The sequence below is a fragment of the Malus sylvestris genome, chromosome 4 (assembly GCF_916048215.2).
Source record: "Malus sylvestris chromosome 4, drMalSylv7.2, whole genome shotgun sequence".
Classification (NCBI taxonomy): domain Eukaryota; kingdom Viridiplantae; phylum Streptophyta; class Magnoliopsida; order Rosales; family Rosaceae; genus Malus; species Malus sylvestris.
In genome coordinates this window covers 14,183,531-14,208,020 of record NC_062263.1, presented here as the reverse complement: position 1 = coordinate 14,208,020, position 24,490 = coordinate 14,183,531, and the positions used below count along the sequence as shown (strand labels likewise).

The 24,490-nt window shown below is 37.3% G+C and overlaps 1 pseudogene; it reads right to left on the bottom strand.

Moving 5' to 3' along the window:
- Positions 1–24,490, bottom strand: part of LOC126618138 (uncharacterized) — an 83,349-nt pseudogene that overhangs the window by 49,339 nt on the left and 9,520 nt on the right.

Genomic DNA, 24,490 nt, shown 5'->3' with positions numbered 1-24,490 from the left:
CCTTTTATTTCTGCTAAGTTAAACCCTAATTTATCTCCCCTAGGGTTTGTGCCATACCTAATGTTCTAGAAGCCTAAAAATCTGCATAAAACCCTAGTTATTTTCTCCTTTGGATGGGCCAAGCCTTTTATCTCCAAAACCCTAACCCTTTCCCATCAGATTTTGTGAAAACCCTAGCCTATAAATACAAGTTTTCAGCCATAAATTCGTCACCACCCTTTACACCATTCAAAAACACCTTGCCGCAACCCTAATCACCGTTCTACATCACAAAACACCATCCTACATCCATATACATCTCTGCCGCACCTTTTGGAGAAGAATGAGAGCCTTGTCGTGCATTCCATTGATGAAGGAGGGCCTTGTGCGCATGCCATCTGCATCCTTGGGAGTTTTAAGAGTTCTTTCTTCCCTCGTTTCAGTTTTGATGTTTATTTTAATTTGCTTTTCAATTGCTATGAACATGTGGAACTAAACTCTTATTAGTTAGTGGTGAATTTGAAGCCATGGACATATGTTAATATGAATTGATTCCTTTCAGTTATTGTTTCGTAAAACATGAATGCGATTTACTTATCTATTTGATTGATAACTTATTATTGTGTGTTGATTAAGGAGGCCTACTTAGTTTGCATGCTTGAATCTGATGCTAAATTATAAGGGACTTTCACCTAATCGTTAGAAACTTATAATTACAAGTAGTGGAGATTGTTAGTCACAATCGTGTTAAGTAGATTCTTGGCAAAAGTATCATGCAGTTCATAGTTATAATTGCCTTGTCAATGCTTATGATTTCCATGGAATTTAATGATCTTTGAATGTATCTCTATCATGCTGTTCATATAGGGAACTTGAGAAGAATAATTTGGGTTGTTGCATGCATTCATCCAATTCAATGAATTTAGGGAAATCTGAGAGTTAATTTGTGCATTCACGATTAATTTGGGGCATTGTCATTCATGGTTTAAAGAAACAATACTGGAAATTGATTTATGTTGCATATGTTCATGTGTGGAGAAGGATCCTCTAACTAGCTTTTCACCCTTGAATTCATCTTAATTTTGTTTTAGTTTACTTTGATTTGCAATTTGTTTAGTTTTAATTCAATTTCGTCAGAAATCAAACCCCTGATGTGAAAATTAACTAGCACTCAAATTAAACCCTCTTTTTATCAATTGTAGCAAGTATGTAAGTAGGGATCGTTCTAGGCCGGGGATTAGGAGGGATTGCAAAATCACTTGGAATTGACTCAAAAACGTAAAAAAACAAGTTTAAAACACTAACTAGACTCAAAGAATGTAAAACTAAACTTTAAAACACTAAAACAAACCAAAAGACTCAAAACAGCAACTAAACACTCAAAACTGCCTTAAAACCACTTTCTGGGCAGTTTTGGACACTAGGGAAGAATTTGGACGAAAATTGATTTTAACTTGACTCAAGACACCTAAAAACACAAACTAAATGGATTTCTAACTAATTTGACACTTGAAACTAAAGGGGGATTGATTTTGGACGAATTTTGAAAACAAAACAAAACTTTGTAAATTGACAAGACTCTAAAACGAATTTGGTTTAAATGGATGATGGAAGGCTAGCTAAGGGGTTCATCTCCACACATGTCACACTTGCATATAAAACGATTTCCAATTGCTTTTCAATAAACCATGAATTCCCAACGCCCCAAGTTAATTAGGTCCGCTTAAATTAACCTTCAGATTTTCCTAATGTTATTGAATTGGATGATTGCATACGACAACCCAAAGCATTCCCCACAAGTCCCCTACATGATTGCATAATAGAGATACAAGCAAGAATCATTAAGTTCTATGAAAATCATAAGCATTGACGAAGCACTTGTTACTATGATTGCATGAAACTTATGCCAAGAATTTACTTAACGCGATTGAGATCATCAACCTTTACTACTTGTGAATATAAGTTCATAACGATTAGGTGAAATTCCCTTATACTCTAGCATCAAATTCATGCATGCAAATTAAGTGTCGACCCTCAACTAACATACACAAATAAGTTTTAATTCTTATAGATAAGCAAATTGAATTCACAACTTATGAAACGCAATTAGAAGTAATCAAATCATATAGCAAGCATAAACATGGTTTTGAATCCCCCCCTAGCCAAGGGGGGGTTTAGTTCCTCATGCGTACAAAACAAAGATAAATAAGTTTAAACATTAAAATCCAAAGAAAGAAAACACCTAGAATGCTCCAACTTGACAGCAAGTGCATCCAAGAATCCTCATTCCTCCTTGCTGCGCAGAGAACTTGTGGACAGGTTTTTGGGGTTATTTGTGATGTAGAATGGATGGGGGATGTGTGGTGGTGTCTAGGGTTGATGGGTGGTGCGGCTAGGATGGTTTTTGGGCAGAAATTATGGAATATGGTGGTGCAAGGGTGCGGCAAAAGGTGAGTGTATGTTTCTGGCGTGAATGATGAATTGTGAGAGGTGGTGTGTATGAATGGGTGCGGCACATCCTTTATATAGGCTCTAAAAACCCTAGGGGAATCAGATATGGACTTCTAGAATCCAAATCCACAAGGAAAAAGGCCTAGAAATCAGAAATTCAATGGGAAAAAGGATAAAAGGTGCGGCACTAAAGGATAGGGTAAGATAAGGCTTCTAGAAAGCCTTGCAAGGCAAGGAAATAGGGCATCTAGGAGGCTAGGGTGCGGCACCTTCTTATGAATTGGATAGGGCTTCTAGAAACCCTCTAATGCAAGGATAAGGTGTCCTAAAGTGTTTGGGAATCCTCCTTCTTCTTGGAAACCTTTTCCTTCTTCAACTTGGACTACTTCTTTCTTCTTGAAACTTGATGCCATTTGGATTTAACTTTCCTACTTCAAGTAGGAAACCTTGTTTGAGTAGGAAACTTCATTCGTCTAGGAATCCATCTTCAACTAGGAATCCCTTGTTGATTAGGAATCCTACTTCAATTAGAACTCCTTCTTTGATTAGGATTACATCTTCAATTAGGCACTTTCCTACTTCGACTAGGAATCCTGGCTCAAGTAGGAATCATCTTCTTCAAATCTTCAATTTCGTCCATTCTCTTGGCTCCAAGTATGTGACATTCATTCCAAGCTCCATTATGCTCAAAAAGGCTCCAAAATGCATCATTTTGTGTAATACGCCCTTAAAACCTGAAAACACATAAAACTAGCTTAAAAGACTACTTTAACTCAGAAAACATAATGAAAATGCATAAGAACTAGCTAACTAAGGCGCATAAATATGCTCCTATCAACCCCCTTTTCTGTTTTATGTTTTTAGGTCAGAATCTGTCCTAATTAGGTTCTTTAAAGTGTTTTGAGTCAATATAGGTTAGAATCTGTCCATAAACATTGTTTGGGTCTTAGTTTAGTCTTAAATTCGTCCAATTTCATCTCTAGAATCTGTTTTGAGTCTAATTGTTAGTATTGTGCTGTTTTGAGTCTTTTAAGTGTTTTCTGAGTTAGTTAAGTTACAATCTGTTTTCTTTTAATCTTTTGAGTCAAAGTAAGTTTTAATTTCGTCCAAATCACTTGTTAGGTTTAGAATTGAGTCAATTTCACTTAGTTTTGCAGATTTGAGTGTCTTAGGTCAGTTTAGAGTCTATAGAGTCTATTCTTGTGTTTTTAAGTCTACTTTAGTGTTTTAGAGTTTAATTTCAGTAGATTAGCAGCCCTAGTTAATCCCCGGTTTAGAACGATCCCTACTTAAATCTTTGCTACAATTGTCATCAATAGGGTTTAATTTGTGTGTCAAGTAATTTTCACATCAAAAAACATAAAACTTTTGAATCATAACTTCAAAACTTTTTGTTCTTGGCAAGAACTTCAAGAACATTGAAGAACACCATGAAAACTCATAATAGCTCCATGAATGTTTTCACTAACCAAAACTCAATTTTTCACCACTCAAAAGAGGGCTAATATCCTAGGGCACTTAGGGGTTCCAAAAGTCACCTTAAAACCATTTTAACAAGACAAACATGAACCCAAAAAATCACCCTAAGGATTTGGCCGAATTTCCCAAAATACATGGCACCAAATTTTAGTTCCAATATTCATGCTTAAATGAAATACATCTACAACATTTGAGATGCCAAATTTTCTAGCAAAATTTATATTCAAAGCAAGAACAAAGCTTGTAACATTTACAACATTTAAATCACAAATCATGAAAATCACAAAACATAAAAGGATTCACCATAAACTAGGCCTAGGCTCTGATACCACTTGAAGGGAAAAATTTGTCCTAGCTAAGAACAAGTAAGAACATTTGAATACACATGCAAACTATTAACACATTAAAGTAGGCATGCATTCAAAAACAATTCATAAAACCCATGACTTTCAAAGCCTAGTATATGGTGAACCAATAAACTCTTTAACAACATTAAAGAGAAGTAAAGATTTAGAGTTTCTTTACCCTTGAAGCTCATCCTTGTTTACACAAGGGATTCACCCAAGTGGAGGGCCTTCAAGTCACCTCCAAGCTCCTTGGATATTCCTTGTGATTTTCTTCCTTTTAGTGCTCCTTTGCTTCTTTGAGGATTTAAGGATTTGTTCTCCAAAACACCAAAAGGTTGATGTCTCTAAGTCTCTTCACCAAGGATGTATCTTGTGTAGATGATATGGATGACTTAGGGAAGAAGAGATTGCTAGATGTCCCTCCCCTAAGTGGCCGGCCTCTTTAGAGAAAAAGGAGAGAAAATATTTCACCCAATTTCTTCAAGCAAACCCTTAAATGAAAATAAAGCTATAAAGTTGCTTTTATACTTCATTACAAGTGAGTGGCAAACTTGTAATTAATCCAAGTTTGCATCATCCACCCTAATGGCCGGCCATGTTAATGTTATTGGGCTATTTGCCCATTTTGTTTTAGTTGTCATACAACTTAAACATAATAGGCCTTGTGGACCAAAACGCTTTTGGGCCCCGAAACCCAATACCAACATATAAGCCCAATACGAACATTTCGTATAATTAATTAACTAATTAATTAACCTTGACCATTCTTCAATTAAACCATTTAATTGCTTATCCATTTCATTTAATTTCTTCACATACATCCTTACTCGGTGTACGATCCATTAGGTTCCAATTAGCGAGGTAGTGGGCGATTGTTACTCTTAACGATCGATTGTGAATTGAAACCACATTTCAAATCTCCCTTAATGATTAGTGTTTGCTAATCATTAGGGCTTCCACAAACCATGAGTGACACCTAGCAGTATGTCATGGTTACCCAAGCTAAGTAGAAGTGGTTGGAGAACCTATCCAGTTACAACTACAATGCAATACGGTCCTTCTCTAATACAATACTCTTAATCACTTTGTTTAAGTGATAGTTTGTTTCATGTCTACTATCCAATGTGATACTTTATCTATATGATTCCCTTGAATATGATTTGGAACAAACTTCCTAAGTCATATTCATATGCTTTGGCCAAAGACTTTAGAATCATATCTTAGAGTATTCTCCTTCCACCATGGAAGGTTAGAGATCCCTTGTTGTGCATTCATATGCCTACATGACTAGATAGCTTGACCTCAACAATGCCGTGGACACTCCGATGGAATGCCGTTGACATGATCAAAGATCAAGGACCTAACCATTAGACATCTATGATGCCTCAGGTCAAAGGACTACTTTGCATATTGCAACTTTCGAGTTCTTACATGACATGTATGTTCGAACTCTCTTTTGATCGTTGTTCAGTGTACTCGATTACTCTTTCGAGCACCTATGTGTTTGTCTTAGTGTTCAACACCAAATGACTTGAGACTAGTCATACTCAAGCTTGAGTTGACATAACACATACTAACCTTAGCGGATTGTCAATACCCAATTGGCAATCCTATGGCTAGGAACGTTTTAGGAATGAACATAAGAGAATGGTCTCGATAATCTAACTCACTTAGATCACTTATCTCTTAGATCAAATACATCCCTAGGATTCCCTTATTGCTTAAACACATGATACAATAAATAGTGATTAACAATAAGCTTTGCCCTTCATTAAACATATAAAAGTTTAATACATTAAGTATTCCAAAAAGCTATTACATCAAATGAGTGGCTTTGTGGGCATACTTCCAACACAGGGTTGTCAACTTGTCGAGTGCTTGTTTGTGCTTCATTATTAATCTCATTAATTTCCATCTCTTTGCTTATAGTTCCTTTGAGAACAAATTCGTTCTCTAGAAACTTAGCAGTTCTGGCGACAAAGACTTTTTGGTCGTCTGGATGGTAGAACTCATATCCCATAGTTTCTCTAGGATATCCCACAAAATAGCACCTTACTGATCTCGCTTCGAGCTTAGTAGCTTTAAGCTTCTTGACATATGCTTCACAACCCCAAATCTTAATATGATTAAGACTTGGCTTTCTTCCATGCCATATCTCATAGGGCGTTTGTGAAACTGACTTGGAAGGTACTCTATTAAGCAAGTAAGCTGCTGTATATAGAGCGTATCCCCATAATGTTACTGGTAGATCAGCGGAACTCATCATAGAACGAACCATGTTCATCAAGGTTCGATTTCTCCTTTTAGAAACTCCATTAAGTTGTGGAGTTCCTGGTGGAGTCCACTGTGAAATTATTCCACACTCTTTGAGATAATCTAGGAACTCATTACTCAGATATTCACCACCTCGATCCGATCTTAGGATCTTTATCTGTTTCCCAGTTTGCTTCTCAACTTCATTCTTGAATTCCTTGAACCTTTCAAAGGATTCTGACTTGTACTTCATAAGATACACATAGCCAAACCGAGAGTTATCGTCGGTGAATGTGATATAGTAGGAGAAGCCTCCTCTCGAAGTAGTAGACATAGGTCCACATACGTCAGTGTGGATTAACCCTAGAATTTCAGTGGCACGCTCTCGTTTTCCAGTAAATGGAGATTTGGTCATCTTCCCTTTCAAGCAACATTCACAAGTACCCATCTGGTCATTACCTAATGGGCGGATATATCCGTCTTTCGACATCTTGTGAATCTTATCAAGGTTCACATGTCCAAGTTTAAGATGCCACATCTTTTCTTGGTTAACTTCTTCTCTAGCCCTTTTGGGTTTTGAGGTATTCCCGCTTGCAATACAGGGCATCCCACTATTCGTCTCTAGGTGAAAAAGTCCCTCTATCATATTACCATGATAGATAATACGACCGTTCAAATATAAAGTGCAACTCATTTTGTCAAACAATACTGAGTGCCCATCTCGTAAAAGCTTAGAGATAGAAATCAAATTCTTTATACATGAAGGAAAATATAAACAATTTTTAAGTTCCAGGACTTCCCCAGAGGGTAGGTTAAGCATGTAGGTGCCTATTGCTTTTGCAGAGATTTTAGTGCCGTTCCCAACTCGCACAACCATCTCCCCATTGCGCAGTGACTTGCTCCCCGCTAGTCCCTGCATCGTATTACAGATATGTTGACTAGCGCCTGAATCAAATATCCAGGAATTGGAGCTTACTGTAAAAGCACTCTGTATGACAGAAATAGTCTCTTCAAAAGTTCGTGTCATAAGGCTCGCAATTCGCACCCTGTATTTCTTCTTCCAACGTTCATCCTTTCCACTATGAAAGCATGTTCCTTTGGATTTCTTTGCCTTCTTCTTATGCAACCTTTTCCTTGTGATTGCATTCTCACTCTCACTGTCCTTTTTGAAACCTTTTTCAAATTTACAGCACATGTCAATCATCTCGGTTAAAGCATGATCGAATCTATTCACTTTATAGTTTACAATAAACTTAGTGAAATCATCCGAGAGAGATGCAAGGAAAAAGTCTTGGGCCATTTTCCCATCGATGGAAGTTCCTAAACTTTTAAGATCTTTAAATATCTTTTCCATCTTTTGTCCATGTTTATGGACCGATGTCCCCTTTGCCATTTTGGCATTCATTAGACTACAAACATTTGAGAATCGTGCATTACTAGTCTCAATGTCATGCATCTTATGCAAACTTTCAACCATGGCACAAGAAGTGTTCATGTGCTTATGTTGCTTCATAAGCTCCTCACTAATTGAAGTGAGGATTAAGCATTTGGCTTGTAGGTCATCCTCATAGTGTCTAACATATTTTTGACACTCCTCATTTGAAGCTAGTTTCGTAGGAGGTAAATGAGGAGGGGATTGCTTAAGCACATACAATATGTCTTTCACCTTTGAGACATTCTCAATGTGGCGATACCAAGCAAGGAAACGTTGGCCCTTAAGGCCCTTTTTGTCAAGTATAATGGTGGGTATAATTTTAGGCATGTCGTTAACTACATAACATAACAGAAATCGTATTAGATTGTTTGTTTTAAAACTATTTGATTGGGTCTTTGAATCAAATAGTACCACCCACTATTTTTGGCAAATTCCACATCCCTCAATAGAATTCGAGAGTTATATTGAACTCTTAGCGGGGTATGGGAGACTCACCATTACCAAGCCCACCTCACAATGATACGATGTTGGTTAGCAAAAATAATGATGAGAGAATAACGCATTATTCATTTACAACCTTTTGTAATTACCCATCCGTTTGGCCTCTAGAGAATGTTGCCTCACGATGATACGATGTCGGCTCCATTGCACTTAGTTTAAGTTATTCCCACGATGCTTAGTTTGTGAAGGGGTTCAAGAATAGCCTCACGATGATACGATGTCGGCTATCCTCGTTGCCAACACTCACCTCATCATATGTTTATGGACTCCTCCTGGATGTAAGCACATACTTTGAACTCCCCCATGATAGGGTGAAGCCGGTGCATGAGTCACAAACGATTGGAGCCCACCACGGTGGAAGGCCTACGAAGAGATGTTCAAAACATCTCTCGCTTATCAACTTAATATTTGTTTGTTGAGGGAGTAGTTTTGGGCTACATCAAAATCATTTTAATCTCATTAAAAGAACTTGGGCCTATCATAACCATTGGTCCAAGTTAATATGAATTAGTAGTTTATAATACTCCCACTATTTCGAAGAAAAAAGCGAGACTATATGGAACTACTAACGAATGCATTACATCCTCATATGGACTATATAGTCATATTAGGTTTTAGGATGATTATGAACCGTTTAATTTGATCCAACATGAGCCTTGTGTTGGACCTTGGGTTTAAGGTAGATAGTTGTTGATTTTAGTTATGCGTTTAATCCAATTAAACCGTTATTTCCTATTGGGCGTTGGACCCAACTATTCCATTTTGCATACAATTAAACAAATAGGAATACATGAAATAATAAGAAGGGCTTATGCCCTTTTACAACACAAATGATGGACTTATGTCCATTTACAACAAATTGAATTAATCAAATTACATTCAAATCTACACTACCAAACCCAAACATTCATAATGTAAAGCGGCCAATCACATAGCTCAATTATCGAGGCCTTTGATTCATAATCACCCTTTTCTTAATCAATCACATTAACTAAGAAAGCAACTTAAACAATTGGTTTTTGGATCCATAGAATTGATTTAAATGGAACTAAATGAAATGAAAATCCAATTCTCATTAAAGAGACAAAACAATTTTGTTCTCATTTTATTTGGGCCAAAAGGAAACTATGACCACAACAATTGGGCCACAATGCAAAAACACAAACTTTTGGGGTCACTTTGAAAAAACACAAAAGTCCACAACTTCATGTAATTTCAACTAGAACCCAAAATTTTAATAATGTAAAAACATCATTAAAGGATCAAAACAATTCGTCCTTTAGAGTTTTTGGGCCTTAACGTAAAAACGTAAACTTTTGGGCCAAAGTGCAAATACACAAAAGTATCAAAACTTTATGTAATTGCATAATAGGCCCCAAAAGTACCCCCACTAGGGGGTGGCCGGTTTTTGGAGTGTGAAAGAGTGTGAAAGGGATTTTATGCAAGTGGTGCATGCATGTGCAAAATGCAAGTGGAATTGGTGGGTGAGGTTAAAGGTGAATGGGATGGGTTGTAAGAGAAATGTTTTTGTGAAACATTAATAGCATTAATCATCCTTCACCTATAACAATCACCCATCATAAATAAACCAAAACTTTTTTTAAAACACCAAACACTTTGAATCAAAAATACAAACCTTTTTGTTCTTGGTTAGAAACTCAAGAACATTGAAGAACACACATGAAAACTCATAAGAGCTCCATGAATGTTTTCACTCATTAAAACTCAAATTTTCCCCACTCAAAAGAGGGCTAACATCCTAGGGTACTTAGGGGTTCCAAAAGTCACCTTAAAACCATTTTAACAAGACAAACATGAACCCAAAAAATCACCATTTGGATTTGGCCGAATTTCCAAACATTCATGGCACCAAATTTTAGTTCCAATATTCATGCTTAAATGAAATACATCTACAACATTTGAGATGCTAAATTTTGTAGCAAAATTTATATTCAAAGCAAGAACAAAGCTTGTAACATTTACAACATTTAAATCACAAATCATGAAAATCACAAAACCCAAAAGGATTCACCATAAACTAGGCCTAGGCTCTGATACCACTTGAAGGAAACATTTTGTCCTAGCTAAGAACATGTAAGAACATTTGAATACATATGCAAACTATTAACACTTTAAAGTAGGCATGCATTCAAAAACAATTCATAAAACCCATGACTTTCAAAGCCTAGTATATGGTGAACCAATAAACTCTTTAACAACATTAAAGAGAAGGAAAGATTTAGAGTTTCTTTACCCTTGAAGCTCATCCTTGTTTACACAAGGGATTCACCCAAGTGGAGGGCCTTCAAGTCACCTCCTTGCTCCTTGGATCTTCCTTGTGATTTTCCTCCTTTTAGTGCTCCTTTGCTTCTTTGAGGATTTGAGGATTAGTTCTCCAAAAACATCAAAAGCTTGATGTCTCTAAGTCTCCACACCAAGGATGAAGTGTGAAGATGAAATGGATGAGTTAGAGAAGAAAAGATTGCTAGCTAATTCCCCTCTAAGTGGCCGGCCTCTTTAGAGAAAATGAGAGAAAGTGTTTTACCTCATTTCACCAAGAAAAACCCTTTTTTTTTAGAAATAAAGCTATAAAGTTGATTTTATACTTCATTTCAAGTGAGTGGCAAACTTGTAATTAATCCAAATTTGCTACCCTCACCCTTATGGCCGGCCTTACCTTTGTTATTGGGCTAATTGCCCATTTTGTTTTAGCTGTCATACAACTTAAACATAATGGGCCTTGTGGACCAAAACGCTTTTGAGCCCCGAAGCCCAAAACCAACTTAAAAGCCCAATACGAACCTTTCGTAAAATTAATTAACTAATTAATTAATCTTGACCATTCTCAATTAAACCATTTAATTGCTTATCCTTCTCATTTATATTTCTTCACTTTCACCCTTACTCGGTGTACGATCCATTAGGTTCCAATTAGCGAGGTAGTGGGCGATTGTTACTCTTAACGATCGATTGTGAATTGAAACAACATTTCAATTCTCCCTTTGATTAGTGTTGGCTAATCTTCAAGGCTTCCACAAACCATGAGTGACACCTAGCAGCATATCATGGTTACCCAAGCTAAGTAGAAGTGGTTGGAGAACCTATCCAGTTACAACTACAATGCAATACGGTCCTTCTCTAATACAATACTCTTAATCACATTGTTTGAGTGATAGTTTGTTTCATGTCTACTATCCAATGTGATACTTCTCTTGTTGGAAATGTGCCCTAAAACCAATCATATGATGATACTTTACGGACATTTCACATGTTAAACTAATCTAGTTTAATATCAAGGGCATAGATTATTGTTTTAAGCCGTCTCATATAAATGTTATATGCTTAAACGATAAGTCCAAGGAATATGTGATTGGGAGAATACGATCTAAAGAAGTTAGATTCATGAGACCATTTTTTCGTAGACACATCCTAAACGTTCCTGATCATAGGATTGCCAATTGGGCATTGACAGTCCGTTAAGATCAGTACGTGCTGTGTCTTCTCTCAGGGAGAGTGACTAGTCTGGAGTCATTGGTGTGTGTGACATCAAGACAAGTACGTAGGTGCTCAATAGAGAATGAGTTCACTGAACACGATCAACGAAGAGTTCTCATATTCATGTCACATGAGAACTCATGGTTGGGATAATGCAAAGTAGTCCTTTGACCTGAGGCATCACAGCTGTCTTGTGGTTAAGTCCTTGATCTTTGATTATGTCAAAGTCACCCCATCCGCGGGTGTCCACGGCATCGTTGGGGTTAAGCTACTTAGCCATGGAGGCAAGTGAATGCGCAACAAGGGATCTCTAACCTTCAAACCGTTTGAGGGAGAATACTCTATGATATGATTAAGAATCTTTGGCCAAAGTATGAATGAGATTTAGGAAGGCGTTCCAAATCACATTCAAGGTAATCATATAAGCACACGAATCACATTGGATAGTAGACATGAATAAACTATCAAACCAAACAATGTGGTCAAGAGTATTGTATTAGAGAAAGACCGTATTGCATTTGTAATCCTAAACTGAATAGGTTCTCCACCTCTTCTGATTAGCTTGGGAAACCATGATATGCTGCTAGGTGTCACTCATGGTTTGTGGAAGCCCTAAACGTGTATAATCACTAAAGGGAGAATTGAAAGTAAGTTTCAATTCACAATCGATTTGAAAGAGTTTTAATCGCCCACTGCCTCGCTAAAAGGAACCTAATGGATCGTACACCGTGTAAGGTGGAGATTGAAGAAACAATGGAGATGAGTAAGAATAATTAAAAGGTTTAATTATTTATGGCAAGGATTAATTAATATGTTAATTAATCAAACGAATAAGTTCGTTAAAGACCTCGGGATAGTTTTGGACCTTAAGGCCCAATGGGCTTCGAACGTCAAGCCCATTGACTTAAGTTGTATGACAATTTAATGAATAAAGATTCACAAAGGCCCAAAAGCCCAAATCCCTAATGTGGCCGGCCATATGTGTTGAATTAGGGTTTTTTTTGGTTCTTTAGGTCATTTATAGAAGTGACTATATAAAGAACTTTATAGCCTAAAATTCAAAAAGGGTTCTTTTGGAGAAAATTGGTGAGAACATGTCTCTCCTTTTTCTCTCTAGGAGGAAGGCCCCCTTGGAGGGTGTATCTAGCCATACTACTACTCCAAGGTCACTCATTTCTTCTCCAATCTCTCCTTGGTGAAGAGACTTAGAGGTTCTCAATTTTGGGAACTTGGAGAAACCTATTCTTCTATCCAAATCCATAGATTTAAGATGAAAGGAATGAAGGCCCTCTCTTTGGGTGATTAGCCTTTGCTTATGCAAAGAGGAATCTACAAAGGTATAAATTTCAACTCACTTTGTTTTGAGTTGATTCATGGTTCACCAATCTACTAGGCTTTGAATTTCATGGGTAATGTTTTGTTTTTGAATGCATGCAAGCATGATTCCGCCTTTTAATTGTTAAATGCATGTTATAGATGTTATTCAAATGAACATGTTTTCACAAAATCATCCTTCAAGTGGTATCAGAGCCTAGGTCTAGTAGTTGGTGAATCCTTTTGGGTTTTGTAGTTCATAGTTTGTGATTTAAAAGTTGTAATATGTTACAAGCTTTATTCTTGTTTCTTTGAATGTAAATTTTGTTAGAAAATTTGCCATCTCAAATGTTGTAGATGTAGTTCTTATGAGCATGAATATTGGAGCTAAAATTTGGTGCCATGTTTTTGGGAATTTTCGGCCAAATACATAGGGTGATTTTTTGGGTTCTTGTTTGACTTGTTAAAAGTGTTTTAAAGTGACTTTTGGAACCCCTATGCACCCTAGTTTGGTTATATATATTTCCCTAACGTTTGAATGGTTTTGGAATGTTTTTTGGGTGAAAAATGTTCATGGAAATTTTTTGAGTTTTTCATGAATGTTCTTCATTGTTCTTGACATTTTAGCCAAGAACAAAAAGTTTTGTGTTTTGATTCAAAGTTTTGATTTATTTCATAAAGTTTATGCTTTATGATTTTCAAATGTTTAAATGTTTTAGATATTTGTTTAAATGGTGTAAGAGATATTGGTGGGTGTGTAAGGATTAATTTCCTTTCACACACACCACTTGCACCACTTGATTGCTTTATGTCAAAACTCACAAATCAACACACACATCACTCCATTTCTTCTTCCAAAACCGGCCACCCCCTAGTGGGGGTACTTTTGGGGCCTTTTATGCAATTACATAAAGTTTTGATACTTTTGTGTATTTGCACTTTGGCCCAAAAGTTTACGTTTTTACGTTTAGGTCCAAAAACGCTAAAGGACAAATTGTTTTGCTCCTTTAATGAAGTTTTTACATTGTTTAAATTTTGGGTTCTAGTGTAATTACATGAAGTAGTGGACTTTTGTGTTCTTACAAAGTGACCCCAAAAGTTTATGTTTTTGCAATATTGCCCAAAGGTTGTGGTAATTGCATTTTGGCCCACATTAGGTAGAGAACAAAATTGTTTTGTCTCTTTAAATGAGAATTGGATTTTCATTTCATTTAGCTCCATTTAAATCAATTTTATGGATACAAAAACCAAATGAAAATGTTGCATTCAATTTAATTAGTTAAAGTGTTAATTAATTAAAGGATGATTATGAACCTAAGCCTAATATAATTGAGCTATGTGAAAGGCCGTTTCAAGTTTGTTTGAACCATGGGAATGTGTAGATTAGATTTTGGTTGTAATTTGATTTGATCAAATGTTGTAAAAGGGCATAAGCCCTTCTTTACTTTAAGGTAATTTGTTTTATGCAAATGTTGTAATGAGCATAAGCTCACCTTTACTTTGAAGTACTTCTTTCTTGCTTTATTTGATATGCATGAAAATGAAGTAGTTGGGTCCAACGCCCCTAAGACAACACGCTTTAATGTGATTAAACGCGTAACTAAAATCAATCTCCATCCCTAGACCGAGATTCAACACAAGGCTCGTGTTGAATCTAAACAAAGGTTCATAGTCATCCTAAGGCCCTAAGGCAACTATATAGTCCATCAAATGAATGCAAAGTTTATGTTAGTAGTATCATATACTCTTGCTTTAAAAACCGTTTTATAAGCATAGTGGGAGTATTATATACAACTAAAACAATCATATGGACCAATAGTTGTAATAGGACCAAAATTGTTTTAATAAAGATTAAAATGAATATTTATATGTGATGAGACCTAAAACCCTCAACCAAACCATTATTAAGTTGATAAGCGTGAGAGTGCTTTGAACACTCTTTCGTGGCCTTCCACCATGGTAGCTCTAATCGTTTATGACTTGTACACCGCCTTCACCCTATCATGGGGGAGTGCAAAGTGCATGCTTATACTCAGGAGGAGTCTATACACATACTTGATGAGGTGAGTGTAGGCAACGAGGATGGCCGATATCATATCATTGTGAGGCTATTCTTGAACCCCTTCATGAACTAAGCATGGTGGGAATGACTTAACTAAGTGCAATGGAACCAATATCATATCATTGTGAGGTTACATTCTCTAGAGGCCAAATAAGATGGGTACTTGCAAGAGATGCAAATGAGTAAGCGTAATCTCTCATTATTATTAATGCTAGCCAATATCATATCATTGTGAGGTGGGCTTGGTAGTAGTGAGTCTCCCATACCCTACTAAGAGTTTCATCCAAAACTCTCGAATTCCAATGAGGGATATGGAATTTGCCAAAAATAGTGGGTGGTGCTATTTGATTTAAAGACCCGGATCAAATGGCTTAAAATCAATCAATTTATATTCGTTATGTATTTGTTTACCAATATATTTGCTTTTGATGGGTTGTTTACAGAGGTATCCCAGGGAATAAGGAACACTGAGTGACTCGAGAGGCTTTGTTGGGAAGGCATTCTCGGAGATGAAAAAGGGTTATGTATGTCTACCTTGCAATTGAGGGTGAAGGTCGACATTTATATGAATTAATAACCGGTACTATTATTTCACTCTTGTCGGCAACCGTTTGATGATTGAACAGTAAACTTCACGTGCTTTCTACGCCACCAGAAATCTTCGACAGATTGCCCGTAATTTCCACAAGGCTGAGTGTGCATATGATAGGTGCTGACATGTCTGGAAAAGTAAATGCCTCTCCGATTTCTAAGCTTGCCTCTTCGATTTCTGAGCTCCGTCAAGTGCAGAGGTTGCATGTGACAAGTGCGGACAAATTTGGAAAAGAGGATGGCCCGTGGTTTTTGAGCAAACCCAGCTTTTAAGAAAGCTAGCGCCTCTTCGATTTCAAAGCTTGCCTCTTCGATCTTTGAAATCCCGTCGAGTGCTAATTTTTATAGAAGCACGTAGTTCGTTTCAAAACACACTTGAATTTTTTCCTGTAGAAATTCCCTTCATTGCACTTCTACGATCTCGATTTGTCCGACCTCTTCTTTCTTCAACACCTTCGAAAATGTTTGCCCCCTCCAACCGTCGTTTTGACTTGAACCTTGGTGAAGAGGCATCCATGCCTTCTCCAGATAACATATGGTGCCCATCCTTCATATTCCCTACTAGTCCTCTTACCATAGGGGATTCGGTGATGAAGAATGATATGACTGTTGTGGTGGTGGCCCGGAACCTTGTCACTCCCAAAGATAACAGACTACTTTCCAAACGGTCTGATTAGTTGGCTGTTAAGGATTCTCTGGCTCTCAGTGTGCAGTGTGCAGGTTTTGTGTCTAATATGGCCCAACGTCTATTTGCTCGAACCCGTCAAGTTGAATCATTGGCGGCTGAAGTTATGAGTCTCAAACAAGAGATTAGAGGGCTCAAGCCTGAGAATAAACAGTTACACAGGCTTGCACATAACTATGCTACAAACATGAAGAGGAAGATTGACCAGATGCAGGAATCTGATGGTCAGATTTTACTTGATCATCAGAGGTTTGTGGGTTTGTTCCAACAACATTTGCCTTCGCCTTCTGGGGCTGTACCGCGTAATGAAGCTCCAATTGATCAACCTCCGATACCTCCTCCTTCTGGGGCTCCGCCGACTGCTGAGGCTTCGCCGACTACTGAGACTTCTACTAAGCAGCCTTTGGGAAGGCTCCCTTTTGTATTTTTCTGCCTTCTGTTCATTTTCAATGAATTTTAATGTAAAAATACCTTGCATATCTGTCAATGTTTCAAAAATAAACCCACACCAAAAACAATTAAACAAGCAACAAATAAAAATGACAATCATGGCAAAATAAAACTGCAGAAAAGGGAAGGTTTTTAGGAATGCAAAATATGGGTTGCCTCCTAAGAAGTGTTTGCTTTAACGTCTTATAGCCGGACGAAACTTCCTTCTAAGCTTGGATAGGGCCCACGGCACTAAGTGGGATTTCTTCCACAATCTGCCCCCACAACTCTCTCATATTATAGCTTCAGACGATGCCCGTTCACTTTGAATTCGTCGCCGTTCCTTAAGCTTTTAACTTGGACTGCACCATGGGGAAAAACATTAGTGACAACAAATAGCCCAATCCACTTAGACCATAACTTACCAGGGAACAATCGTAGACGGGAATTGAATAGTAGCACTTTCTGTCCAATTAAGAATGTTTTTCCCCGAATCATTTTGTCATGAAACGCCTTTGTTTTCTCCTTGTAAATTCGTGCATTCTCATAGGCTTCGTTCCGTATCTCCTCAAGTTCATTCAGTTGGAGCTTTCTATTTATTCCAGCAGCATCTAAGTCCAAATTGAATATTTTCACAGCCCAATGCGCTTTGTGCTCCAGTTCCACAGGTAGGTGACACGGCTGGTCGTAGATTAGTTGAAATGGAGACATCCCTAAGGTGTTTTGTAGGCAGTGTGATATGCCCACAGTGCATCATCTAAACGCAAGCTTCAATCCTTCTGGTTTGGCCCAACAGTCTTCTCTAAGATTTGCTTGATTTCTCTATTCGAGACTTCGGCTTGGCCACTTGTTTGAGGGTGGTATGGCGTGGAAACCGGATGCTTCACATTGTACTTTTTAAACAGCGCCTCATAGTGTGATTGCAAAAGTAGGAGCCTCTATCGGTTATGAACACCCTCGGCATGTCAAATCTGCCACCACTCTAGAATCGTTAGTACGGGTGGCTTTGGCTTCCACCCATTTCGACACATAATCAACGGTTAGCAAAATATAAGTAAAACCATATGAGGGCGAAAAGGGTTCCATGAAATCCATACCCCATATATCAAAGATTTCCACATTAAAGATGGGGGTTTGCGGCATTTGGTCATTGGCACCTATTGTACCTGTTCTTTGGCATCTATCACAAGTTATACAAAATGTTCTAGCATCCTTAAACAATGTAGGCCAATAGAAACCACTCTCTAAAACCTTAAGGGTTGTCTTTTGGGTGCCAAAATGACCCCCACATGCATAACTATGGCAAAATGAAAGAATTGAATTAAACTCGGAATTGTGCATACATCTTCGAATAATCTGGTCAGGTTAATACTTCCACAAATATGGATCATCCCACATATAAAATCGTGCATCATTTCTGAGTTTATCACGCTTGTATTTATCTAGAGTGCTAGGAACTTGTTTTGTGACCAAATAATTGACCAAATCAGCATACCAAGGCTCACTTACCTCTAGGGACAACAATTGCTCGCCAGGGAAGGTCTCTAGAATGGGTAAGGAGTCATTCTCGTGCACCAAATGGCTGAGGTGCTCAGCCATCACGTTTTCACTCCCCTTTTTGTCTCATATTTCAATGTTGAACTCTTGAAGTAGGAGCATCCAATGAATCAGCCTTGGTTTGGCCTCTTTCTTGGTGAGAAGATACTTCAACGCTGCATGGTCAGAATATACAATCACTTTAGTGCCAAATAAGTAAGAACGAAATTTATCTAAAGCAAATACAACTGCAAGAAGTTCTTTCTCAGTGGTAGAATAATTCAATTGAGCATCGTTTAGGGTCCGGGAAGCGTAGTGGATGATGTGGGTGAAGGAAATATTGTGAAAAACATGTTCATTTAAGCAACATCTATAGCATGCAATTAACAAATTAAAGGCGGAATCATGCTTGTATGCACTTAAAAACAAAACATTAACCATGAAATTCAAAGCCTAGTAGATTGGTGAACCAAGACTCAACTCAAATCAAAGTGAGTTGAGAAATTATACCTTTGTAGATTCCTCTTTGCATAAGCAAAGGCTAATCGCCCAAAGAGAGGGCCTTCATTCCTTGCATCTTAGATCTATGGATTTGGATGGATGAAATGGTTCTCCAAGTTCCCAAAATTGAGAACCTCTAAGTCTCTTCACCAAGGTTAGATTGGAGAAGAAATGAGTGACCTTGGAGTAGTAGGATTGCTAGCTACACCCTTCAAGGAGGCCGGCCTCTTTAGAGAGAAAGGGAGAGACATGTTCTCTCCAATTTTCTCCAAAAGAAACCCTTAATGAATTTTGGCTATAAAGTCATATTTATACCTTTATTCATTGGAGTGGCAAACTTGTAATTAAGTCCAAAACCCACTCCTTTAACAAAATGGTCGGCCATAGGGTTTCATTGGGCTTTTAAGGCCTTTGTGAATTATTTGTCATTAAGTTGTCATACAACTTAAGTCAATGAGCTTGATGCTCGAAGCCCATTGGGCCTTGAGGCCCAAAACTAACCCGTGGTCTTTTAACGAACTTGATTCGTTTGATTAATTATATTAATTAATCCTTGCCATAAATAATTAAACCATTTAATTATTCTTACTCATCTCCATTGTTTCTTCAATCTATGCCTTACACGGTGTACAATCCATTAGGTTCCTTTTAGCGAGGCAGTGGGCGATTAAAACTCTTTCAAATCGATTGTGAATTGAAACTTACTTTCAATTCTCCCTTTAGTGATTATACACGTTTAGGGCTTCCACAAACCATGAGTGACACCTAGCAGTATGTCATGGTTACCCAAGCTAATCAGAAGAGGTGGAGAACCTATTCAGTTTAGGATTACAATGCAATACGGTCTTTCTCTAATTCAATACTCTTGACCACATTGTTTGGATTGATAGTTTATTCATGTCTACTATCCAATGTGATTCGTGTGCTTATATGATTACCTTGAATGTGATTTGGAACGACTTCCAAAATATCATTCATACTCTGGCCAGAGATTCTTAATCATATCATAGAGTATTCTCCCTCAAACGGTTTGAAGGTTAGAGATCCCTTGTTGCGCATTCACTTGCCTCCATGGCTAAATGGCTTAACCCCGACGATGCTGTGGACACCCGCCTGATGGAGTGACTTTGACATAATCAAAGATCAGGTCAAATGACTACTTTGCATTATCCCAACCATGAGTTCTCATGTGACATGAGTATGAGAACTCCTCGTTGATCGTGTTCAGTGGACTCATTCATTATTGAGCACCTACATGCTTGTCTTGATGTCACACACACCAATGACTCGAGACTAGTCACTCTCCCTGAGAGAAGGCACATCACGTACTGATCTTAACGGACTGTCAATGCCCAATTGGCAATCCTATGATCAGGAACGTTTAGGATGTGTCTACGAAAGAATGGTCTCATGAATCTAACTTCTTTAGATCACATTCTCCCAATCACATATTCCTTGGACTTATCGTTTAGGCGTATAACATTTATATGAGACGACTCAAACAATAATATTTGCCCTTGATATTAAACAAGATTAGTTTAACATGTGAAATGTCCGTAAAGTATCATCATATGATTGGTTTTAGGGCACATTTCCAACAATCTCCCACTTGCACTAGAGCCAATCAGCTTGGTCATCAGTGATGATACCTCTTCTGTAGTCATTTCATAAATGGCTGAGTAGTAGGCCTAGACAATGGATATCTATATGTTATCCATAGAAGCAACCTTGAGAATTACGACGTCACCATTATACATGATTCTTAATCATTGGTTCAGTCTCTCATATGAGTTCGGATCTTGATGAGACCTTGATTCCTTGGCTTGAGCTATCGCCCCATTAGTGTCGTAGTGTTGATAGGAGCATATTTATGCGCCTTAGTTTAGCTTGTTCTTGTGCATTTATAGTGTTTTTGCTTAGTAAAGTAGTCTTTTAAGCTAGTTTTATGTGTTTTCAGGTTCTAAGGGCAAAATATGAAAAAGGATGCATTTTGGAGCCTTTTGGAGCAAAGTTGAGCTTGGAATGGATGTCATATGCTTGGAGCCAAGAGGATGGATGAAATTGAAGATTTGAAGATGATGTTTCCTACTTGAACAAGGTTTCCTAGTCGAAGTAGGAAAGTGCCTAAGTGAAGATGGAATCCTAGTTGAATTAGGATTCCTAGTCAAAATGGGTTTCCTAGTTGAATTAGGATTCCTTGAAGATGAAGATTCCTACTCAAACAAGGTTTCCTACTTGAAGTAGGAAAGTGCCTAAGTGAAGATGGAATCCTAGTTGAATTAGGATTCCTAGTCAAAATGGGTTTCCTAGTTGAATTAGGATTCCTTGAAGATGAAGATTCCTACTCAAACAAGGTTTCCTACTTGAAGTAGGAAAGTTAAATCCAAATGGCATCAAGTTTCAGCAACAAAGAAGTTTTCCAAGTCCAAGAAGGAAAAGGAATCCAAGATGAAGAAGGAGAAGAATTCCAAGTCAAGGGAGGATTGAGACATGTTTTCCTAATGCTAGAAGGACTCCTAAGTGTTGTAGGACACAAATGAGAAGTTTCTAGAAAGTTTACATCCTTGCCGTGGGTTTCATGCAATTCCTATCAATTTTGGGGCTTTCTAGAAGCCCTATCCTTAAATCCCTACATTGGTGCCGCACCCTAGCTTCTAGATGCCTAGTTCCTTGCCTTGCAAGGCATTCTAGAAACCTTATCACCTTATCCTATCCCTGCCGCACCTAGGACCCCTTTTCCCTTGCAAAATCTGATTGTTTAGACCTATTTCCTTGTGGATTTGGGTTATCCAAGTCCATATCTGATTACCCTAGGGTTTTAAGTGCCTATATATACTCCTATTAACCCCTAAATCAGATCACCACTCACCACAATTCACTCCAGAAATTCGTCCAACCCTCTCCTCACTCTTGCCGCACCCACCAAACACCATTCCCCCTAGTTCTAAGTCTTGCCACATCCTCCCCACCCCCTAAACACTACTACATCCATCCATAACCATGCATCCATACACCTAAAGTCCCAACCTGTCCCTAAAGTCCTTTGCCGCACCAAGGAGGAGGAGAAGGAAGCTCGGAAGTTCATGCAATTCAAGTTCGCGTCGCTGGAATTTCTAGGTGTTTCTTTTCCTTTGATTTCAATGTTTAAATTCAATTCTCTTTGTTTTGTGCGTATGAGGAACTAAACCCCCCTTTGCTAGGGGGGGATTCGAAATACATGTTTATGCTTGTGTTATGATTTGATTACTTCTAATTGCGTTTCATAAGTTGTGAATTCAATTTACTTATCTATGAGAATTACATTGATTTGTGTGTGTTGGTTGAGAGTGCACGCTTAATTATCATGCATAAATTGAATGCTAGGATATAAGGAAATTTCACCTAATCGTTATGGAATTATATTCACAAGTAGTAAAGGTTGATGATCTCAATCGCGTTAAGTAAATTCTTGGCATAAGTTTCATGCAATCATAGTAACAAGTGCTTCGTCAATGCTTATGGTTTTCATAGAACTTCATGATTCTTGCTTGTATCTCTATTATGCAATCATGTAGGGGACTTGTGGGGAATGTTTTGGGTTGTCGTATGCAATCATCCAATTCAATAACGTTAGGAAAATCTGAAGGTTAATTTAAGCGGACCTAATTAACTTGGGGCATTGAGAATTCATGGTTTATTGAAAAGCAATTGGAAATCGTTTTGTATGCAAGTATAACATGTGTGGAGATGAACCCCTTAGCTAGCCTTCCATTCACCCATTTAAATCAAATTCGTTTTGACAATCTATTCTAATTTACAAAGTTTGACTTGTTTTTAAATTCGTCCAAAACCAATCCCCCTTTGTTTTAAAGTGTCAAAATTAGTAAGTGTTTAGTTTGTGTTTTTAAGTGTCTTAGGTCAAGTTAAAACCAATTTTCGTCCAATTTTGTGTCTAGTGTTCAAAACTGCCAGATTGTGTTTTTAAGGCAGTTTTGAGTGTTTTGGGGCTGTTTTGAGTCTTTTTGGTTTGTTTTGGTGTTTTAGAATTTAGTTTTGCATTCTTTGAGTCTAGTTTAGTATTTTAAACTTGTTTTTACGTAGTTGAGTCAATTCCAAGTGATTTTGCAATCCCTCCTAATCCCCGGTCTAGAACGATCCCTACTTACATACATTGCTACAATTGATAAAAAGAGGGTTTAATTTGAGTGCTAGTTAATTTTCACATCAAGTGTCGGTACACTAGAGACACTTTCTGGTTGGAACCGAATGGAGAGTTCATAAATGAACTTTCCCATCCAAACAACATTGTTGTAAGCTTCTATATGGCAATATATTTTGCATTCATAATGGAACACACTAAAGTCATTACTTTTAACGTTTCCATCCAAATATCTCTTTAGTCATAATAAAGAGATATTTGATTATCTCTTCATTCATAATGAAGAAATATCCAATGATGGAGTAGATTCATAATCTAATACATTTACGCTTTCATTACGTTACTCTAATTCTTCCTCATTCTTTGAGGAATCTATCATTTAGTATTTCTTAAATACTCAAGGACTCACTTGACAGTTGCCATGGTTCTGATCCTGGGCTTGCACTGATATCGTCTTGTACTTTTCTAGGTACAACTCATATCAATGTTTTTCATACAATATGAAATACATAAATCACCTTTCTACGTATGTATAAAGGATTCTATTTACACATTATTTCTTTGGGAGCCAAATGGTATGTTCCCTTTGAGAAGGACAACTTGCTAGTCTTACTAGAGTCGTCCTTCTAATTGAAGTTTATCATCATATGAGAAACTTCCTAGCATCTCTTGTCTATTATTAGGGCTTGATATAATCCAATTATATCCTAAAATTTATCAATATAGATTTCCATCCCATGTATATAGATTATGTCTCCCATATACATTCTATCTTCATATAATGTTTTAAAGTCATAACTTTAACGAAGAAGTATTCTTTTCATTTCCAAAATCAATATCTCATATATTTGTATATATATATATATATATTCAAATTTAGGAACATGATTAACTCCCACTAATCTTTTGTAAACCTAGTAAACAAAAGATTCATTTACATCTTTATGAGAAATCAAACGTTTTGATCTTTCTCTCATAAGACGTTAATAGCTCCCACTAGCTTGCTAAGATCCATGATGGTTGGATCTCTACAACTTACATGTCTTGTGATTCATAGTTTTAGACATATATTATCAAGACTATCTTAATAATGGTTTCGGAAACCTATATTATGTCCAAACATTGAATCACCATTTAGTTGTAGCTAGCAATCTTCGAATTAATTGAAAACAAGACTACGTCAAAGATGGTTTCTTCAAAGTCAACCATTCTCTTTGATTGTAGTCACCTTAAGCTACCAATTAGCTATTTAAGGTTTCATTATTTCGGGTCAAATGTTACTTTACCATTTCCT